Raw genomic sequence first — 8219 nt, forward strand, 5'->3', positions numbered from 1 at the left:
TGCTGGGCATCCTTGTTGAAATTGAGTCAATGCTTTCCTATAAGTAAGGTCTAATGTAAGCAGCTTCCTGACGGCTCTTGGGAATTTATTTTTCACAAGAGCTGAACTCCACCTTTGCAGCAATATTGCTAAAGTAGAAACTGTCCCACTATATTATGAATATAAACTGTGTCCTGTGTGGATAAGTGACGAGGGCACCCGTTACTCTAATCCTATCGTTGCCATCGAGGTTGGCAGAACTGATATTAAAAGTGCGGTAATATACATTGCCAAGTTGGCTGAAGTGGATACAGTCTCTGGGTGCTAAGGAGAGACTATTTGTACCCATTACTGTTATGGAACGTATAATATCCCTTCACTGGTTGTTTGTACAAGTCTCTCATAACTTTATAGAGTGTACAGCAGTCACACACAGGACCAGACGTGGAAAAACAATTTGGCCGTTTTTTTTGGTTTTTTTTATTCACAGTGGCTTAATAGTAGTGGTTGACTAAAGATCTGGGTGATATGTGTCCTCACCACTGATAAGAATGCCCCCCCCCCCCCCCCCCAAGTGAACATATTGGTCTAAGTGCTCTTACATGACAGCCCATGTGCACAGCTTTGCAGAAGAGCTCTCACATGGGAAAAAGGCCCTGTGTTTGTTCTGTGCAGTGCAATCGACTTTGATGACACACATTCTTCGGACTAATCTCTGGTATACTCCACAAGTGCAGTGTTAATTTTGACAGCAATGTTAGTTTTAGTCATAGTCTTTTGACTAAAATGCCATTTAATTTTAGTCATATGAATTGTTTTAGTTTTAGTCAACTTAATATCACAAGATTTTAGTTGACTAAATCTACAATAGATTGTTGACTAAAATCTATGTGTTTAGCTAAATTCATTGTTGAAGCGTTTCTCTAGAATTTCCAAACTCATTATATACTCCTTGAGTAAACATTTGTTAATCAGTTATTATTAATGGTATTAAGGTTTGAAGATGCATTACAGACACAGATTTAACTCTCCGCTGCCCCATTTCTATTGAAATTTAATTTTAAAGTACACTAAGCATGTGCAAAACCTGATTTAACAGGGCGCATTGCTAACCTGCCACTTTTTTTTTGACATGCCTAGATACTCTCAAGTAAGCTTCTCTGAACAGCTACTAATGAGGGGAGAGGGACCCTGCAGAACTGATACTTATTACAGAATTAAAGAGACACTTTTTTCCCTATATTTTCACGACTTACCACCCTCTCCTCCAGAAAAAGAATCTTAGTGTTTCTATAAAGATAAAGATATATTAACAGTAAAAATTGCCATATGTTAGCATACCAAATTTTATCCAGAGGTATTGACTGATATAAGATAGTGAATCTTATTTAGGAAAGTTAAAATTCGGCAAACGTAAAAATCTGTTAGAATTATTCTTATTGGAGGGTCCTAGGAATGGTCAAATGATCTGGTATGAACATTACTTTAATTGGAGAGTTGCAACAGGATATCTTGCCTATGAGGATTGTAGCCAGCAGTTGAAGAGTTAATTCAGTGTGATCTGACTGTTAGCCAAAGTTTTATTGCACTGCTGTGTGCTGTTAAGTTCTGTCTTCTGTGTGAAGTTGGTTTCTAAACAGTGTCCTGTCATAAATCTTGTTAAATTGTTGCCATACTGTATAATTACGTTATACCTAATTATTCACTGTTACATATTAATATTTTTATTATTATTGTCACAATAAATTATATTTTTATAATTAATTTGTGATTACTGTGTGAAGTAAAAAAATCCTCTAGTGAACTTCCTCTAGGATCTAAGAGACTTAAAATCGTGAGTAATTCTGAGCTTTATATTATCATTATTCGGGGGACAGTGCCAAGATATCAATTTTGATATAATAACAATTATTAAATAATTTTTTGATAACTTTTTGAAAATATAATTTTTAATATTTATCACCCAACATGTTTTGGCCATCAGGCCCCCGAATGGGACACCCACAACAGTTCTACCCGAAAACTGGCACGAGACAACAATATCCCTTCTACCAAAGGGGATCGGATGTGGAGGTCGCGGACTGCCCGCGTAAGATTCTCCACAGGTAAGAGATCAGCAATTACAGGTGCCTATTTTATCCATTACTGCCAACCGTATTTCTCTTTTTTTCCAGAATTGGGGAAAAACTGTCCGCAGACACACATCACATCGAACTTCAGACGTTACCCATACAGAAGCACCCCCCTTCATCCCCTATGCTCCGCCACGGACGATCATCTCATAGAATTGGAGCTCTGTGACTTGCGCACGAAGGGCGCAATCCAACTCGCGCTGGGACGAGGGGGCTTCTTCAGCAACATAGTTACATAGTTACATAGCTGAAAAGAGACTTGCGTCCAGTGGCGTACATACCAGGGTCGCAGGGGTCGCGGCTGCGACCGGGCCCGGCCCACCAGGGGGCCCGGCCGCCCCTGCGACCCGGTATGTACCCATAGGGCCAGCCTCTTCTGCTGGGGGGCCCAGGAGCCGGCCACCTCCGGGCCCCCCGAGGCTGGCCCTGCTGTCACCCGGCTGGCGGGCGCGCGAGGGAGCACTGTCCCCTGGGTGAGTGTGTTAGTGTGAGTGTGTTAGTGTGAGTGTGTTAGTGTGAGTGTGTTAGTGTGAGTGTGTTAGTGGTAGTGTGTTAGTGGTAGTGTGTTAGTGTGAGTGTGTTAGTGAGTGTGTTAGTGAGAGTGATTGTGTTAGTGAGTGTGTTAGTGAGAGTGATTGTGTTAGTGAGTGTGTTAGTGAGTGTGTGTGTGTTAGTGTGTGTTAGTGAGTGTGTTAGTGTTAGTTTGTGTTAGTTTGTGTGTGTGTTAGTGAGTGTGTTAGTGTGAGTGATTGTGTTAGTGAGTGTGTTAGTGTGTGTGTCTGTTACTGAGTATGTTTGTGTGCGTCTGTCACTGAGTGTGTGTCTGTCAGTAAATGTGTGCGTCTGTTCATGAGAGTGTGTGTGTGTCTAAAGCACTTACCTTTATCCAGCGCTGGGGATCTCTCCGTCCCGATCCGCCTCTCAGCTCCGAATGCACATGCGTGGCAAGAGCCACGCGCGCATTCAAACCGCCCATATAGGAAAGCATTACTCAATATTAGCGTTCAGCGTTCAGCGTCTTCTCACTGTGATTTTCACAGTGAGAATCGCAGAAAATCCTCTAGCGGCTGTCAATGAGACAGCCACTAGAGATGGATTAACCCTCAGTGAAACATAGCAGTTTCTCTGAAACTGCTGTTTTCAGCTGCAGGGTTAAAACTAGAGAGACCTGGCACCCAGACCACTTCATTGAGCTGATTTGATCTGGGTGTCTGTAGTGGTCCTTTAAGTGTATGTGTTTATGCATGCACTGGCGTACATACCGCGGTCGCACGGGTCGCAGCCCTGCGACCAGGTGCCCGCCCGCAATGTGTTGCGGCCCCAGCCCGCGCAGAGTAAGCGGGGGGGGGGGGCACAGATCAGTTTTCGTACCGGGGCCCCATGGGTTGTGTGTACGCCACTGCTTGCGTCCATCAAGTTCAGCCTTCCTCACATTTGTTTTTGCTGTTAATCCAAAAGAAGGCAAAAAAACCCAGTTTGAAGCACAATTTTGCAACAAACTAGGAAAAAAATTCCTTCTTGACCCCCAGAATGGCAGTCAGATTTATCCTTTGATCAAGCAGTTATTACCCTACATTGAAAGATTAAATCCTTGAATATTCTGTTTTTGCAAGTATGCATCCAGTAGCTGTTTGAACATCTGTATGGACTCTGATAAAACCACCTCTTCAGGCAGAGAATTCCACATCCTGATTGTTCTTACAGTAAAAAAACCTTTCCTTTGCCTTAGACGAAATCTTCTTTCTTCCAGTCTAAATGCATGGCCTCGTGTCCTATGTAAAATCCGGTTGTTGAATAGATTTCCACACAATGGTTTGTATTGGCCCCGAATATATTTGTATAATGTTATCATATCCCCTCTCAGGCGACGTTTTTCTAAACTAAATAGGTTTAAATTTGTTAACCTTTCTTCACAACTGATATGTTCCATTCCTTTTATTAATTTTGTAGCCCGCCTCTGCACTTTTTCTAGTGCCATAATATCCTTCTTTAGAACAGGTGCCCGAAATTGCACAGCATATTCAATATGTGGTCTTACCAGTGATTTATAAAGAGGCAAAATGATATTCTCGTCCCTTTTTCATGCATGACAATACCTTACTGGCCTTGGCCACTGCTGATTGACATTGCACATTGTTGCATGGTTTGTTGTCTATAACAATTCCCAAGTCCTTTTCGTGTGTTGTTATCCCTAATTCACTTCCATTAAGGGTATACGTTGCTTGTGTATTCTTTACGCCGAAGTGCATAACTTTGCATTTTTCAACATTAAATGTCATGTGCCATTTGAGTGCCCAGTCCCCCATTCTATCTAAATCCCTCTGCAGCAGTAATATCTTGCTCACATTGTATCATTTTACAAAGTTTTGTGTCATCTGCAAACACTGAAACATGACTTTCAATGCTGTCTTCAAGATCATTTATAAACCTGAATAGAATAGAAGGGGTCCCAGAACAGACCCCTGAGGGACACCACTTGCCACCTCTGTCCAGCTTGAAAATTTACCATTAATGACAACTCTTTGTACTCTGTTTTTAAGCCAATGTTCTACCCAAGAACAAGCATTTTCATCTAGACCGATTTTCCTTGAGTTTGAACATTAATCTATTGTGTGGAACTGTATCAAATGCCGTGGCAAAATCCAAATAGATCACATCCACTGCAACACCCTGATCTATACTTCTACCTACTTCTTCATAGAACGCAATCAAGTTAGTTTGAAATGACCTGTGCTTCATAAAACCGTGCAGATTTTTTGCTGATAACCATGTTCTTCTCAAGGAATTCTTGAATATTATCCCTTAATAACCTTTCAAATATTTTACCAGCCACAGAAGTTAAGCTCACAGGTCTATAATTTCCAGGCAAGAATTTTGAACCCTTTTTGAATATAGGAACCACATCTGCCTTCCTCCAATCCTCCGGAACACTTCCTGAAAGAAAAGAATCTTGAAAGATTAAAAACAGAGGTTCACGTATTTCTACACTTAGTTCCTTAAGTACACGTGGATGGATACCGTCAGGCCCTGGAGCTTTGTTTATATTAACTTTCTTTAGTTGCTGCAGCACCTTGTCTTGAGTTAACCAATTACAATTATTTTAGTAGCAATCATTTGCACATCTATTGCCATGGGTTCTTTCTTAATATATACGGAGGAGAAATAGTTATTTAAAATTCCTGCCTTTTCCTGTTCTTCATTAAATAACACCCCCGTTTCAGTTTTTAGTCTACCTACATTTTCATGTTTGGATTTTTTAGAATTTATGTACTTAAAAAATGCTTTGGGGTCGGTTTTGCTCTCTTTAGCTATCATTTTTTCATTTTGAAGTTTAGCAAGTCTAATTGCCTTTTTGCACGCATTATTTGCTTCCTTATATCTTTTATAAGATGCATCTGATTTGTCCGATTTAAATGCTTTAAATGCCCTTTTCTTATTTTTCTCGTTCGCAAAAAAAACGGCTACTTCAGACCAGTGATCAATTTAAGGGACCTAAACATACATGTTACATACCATCACTTCAAGATGGAGGGAATCCACTTCCACCGAGACCTCCTGCAAGAAGGGGACTGGTTTACGCGTCTAGGCCTCAAAGATGCATACCTGTCGATCCCATTTGATGAAGACAGTCGCCCTTTCCTCTATGTCACGGTTTCCCATAGCAGTTCACTTGCCTCCCTTTCGGGCTCAGCTCGGCACCGTGGAGTTTCACAAAGATGCTGAAACCGGTGGTGGCCCATCTCAGAACACGAGGGATTTGATGCATCATCTACTTGGACGACATACTCCTGTTCTGCAGGACGAGCAACCTAATGTCACAACATACCGACTATACGGCACACTTGTTAGAATCTCTGGAATTCATTGGCAACAGAGCCTAGTCCGCACTGACTCCCACCCAGACAATTCAATTCCTGGGCTTCGAGATAGACTCCTGGTCCTGCACGCTACACCTCCCGTCTTCCAACAGCTGGCTCGGATTGTTGGCCTACTCTCCTCCTCAATCCAAGCCATATTTTCAGGCCACCTGTAAGACCCGCTTCCTCAGATGGAAAACCCACATACAACCAGCCGGTTTTGCTTACAAACAAGGTGCGTCAGGAACTCGAATGGTGGCTCAATTGCATGCAAGCATGAAATGGTCGAGCCATCTTTGGCAACCACCCGGATTTCATACTCTAATCAGATGCCAGCTGATGGGGATGGGGTGCTACTGATTGGGATTGCATCCACGGGAGGAACATGGACAACCCAAGAACAATGCACATCAACTGCCTGGAGTTATTGGCCAGATCCTTCGCTATCCACAGCCTTGCAAAAGGACAATCCAACTGTTGTTTTCTCCTTCGGGTGGACAACATCTCTGCCGTACGCTACCTCAATCATCTGGGAGGGACTCGCTCCCAGACACTGGTAGAGTTAACAAAGGAAATTTTTGATTATTGCCTCCCGCGCATCATCACGAACATCTACCGGGAGAGACGGTAGATATTTGCATGCCTGAACGATGGAGAGGTCCACTCAAACTGGACCTGTTTGCCTCGCGCAATAACCATCAACTACCAGTGTTTTACAGCTGGCTCCCAGACCCGGAATGCACTGCTGTGGAAGTCTTCATCCAACACTGGCCAAAACAAGGGGCTTATGCCTTTTCCCCATTCACTTATCGTCAGTGACTAAACACCTACTGTGGGATTCCTGGGCTCCAGGTACACGGAAGATTACCTATCTGCCTGGCGATCTTGAACCAGTTGGTGCAAGACCTTGATCCCTTTACAGCTCCTATTTCCGCGATCATGAATTTCCTCTTTTCACTCTTCGGGGAAGGTAAGTCATACTGCACCATCAATGTCCTCAGGTCCACTATATTGGCAGCCCAAGGGAGAGCGGTTGGTCAAGACCCCTGATCTGTTGACTACTATAAGGCATTAAACTCAGGCGTCCTCCAGCTCCCAAATACCAACGTCTATGGGATGTGGACGTGGTGCTTCGGTTCTTGAGAGGGTGGCCATCTAACGAACTTCTATCCTTACGACAATTGACGGCAAAATTTACCTTTCTACTGTGCCTCGTCTCGTTCCGACGAGTCTTGGACTTGTGCGCGTGTTCGATGTGGATGCCTTTACAATCTTTCCGTAGTGGATCACATTCCGTATTTCACAACAAACTAATAGCAGCCCTGGACTTCCCTGGACTGGCGATCTGTGGCGATCACAGTCGGGGGGGACTGCCAGAGACCCCAGCAGTCCTCCTGCAGCAGCTCCGGCCACCCTGGCCCTCCAGGGCCATGTGATCACCATGATCACATCGCCACAATAGGAGTCTAGGAGCTGCCAGCAGGGGGACTGTCTGAGCTGTCAGACACTCCTCCAGGCTGCTTAAAATAAAATATATATGTTATACATACCGTATATACTCGAGTATAAGCTGAGTTTTTCAGCACATTTTTTGTGCTGAAAAACCCCAACTTGGCTTATACTCGAGTCAATAGTCTGTATTATGGCAATTTGCATTGCCATAATACAGACAGGGGGCTGTGGGGGCTGTCAGAGCTGTAACTTACCTGTCCTGCAGCTCCTGTCAGCTCTCTCCTCCGCGCCGTCCGTTCAGCACCTCGGTCAGCTCCCAGTGTAAATCTCGCGAGAGCCGCGGCTCTCGCGAGACTTACAGTGTGAGCTGACAGAAGAGCTGACCGAACGGCGCGGAGGAGGAGAGAGCTGCAGGACAGGTAAGTTACAGCTCTGACAGCCCCCTCTCCCCCCCACTGAACTGCCAATGCAACTGGACCACCAGGGAAGGAGCCCCCCTCCCTGGCACGCTAGCAAGCAGGGAGGGGGGGACAAAAAAAATGTATAATAGTAATAAAAATAAATGTAATAATATAACAAAAAAATGAAAATAATAATAATACAATAATAATAAAAATAGTAATACAAAATAAATAATATAACAAAAAAAATTAAAATAATAATAAAAAATATATTAAAATGCCCACCCCCCACCAAGGCTCTGCATCACACACACACACACACACTGCACTCATATACACACTGCATTCACACACACACACACACTGCACTCATATACACACTGCATTCACACACACTG

Source organism: Pelobates fuscus, chromosome 1 (assembly GCF_036172605.1).
Source record: "Pelobates fuscus isolate aPelFus1 chromosome 1, aPelFus1.pri, whole genome shotgun sequence".
Taxonomy (NCBI): domain Eukaryota; kingdom Metazoa; phylum Chordata; class Amphibia; order Anura; family Pelobatidae; genus Pelobates; species Pelobates fuscus.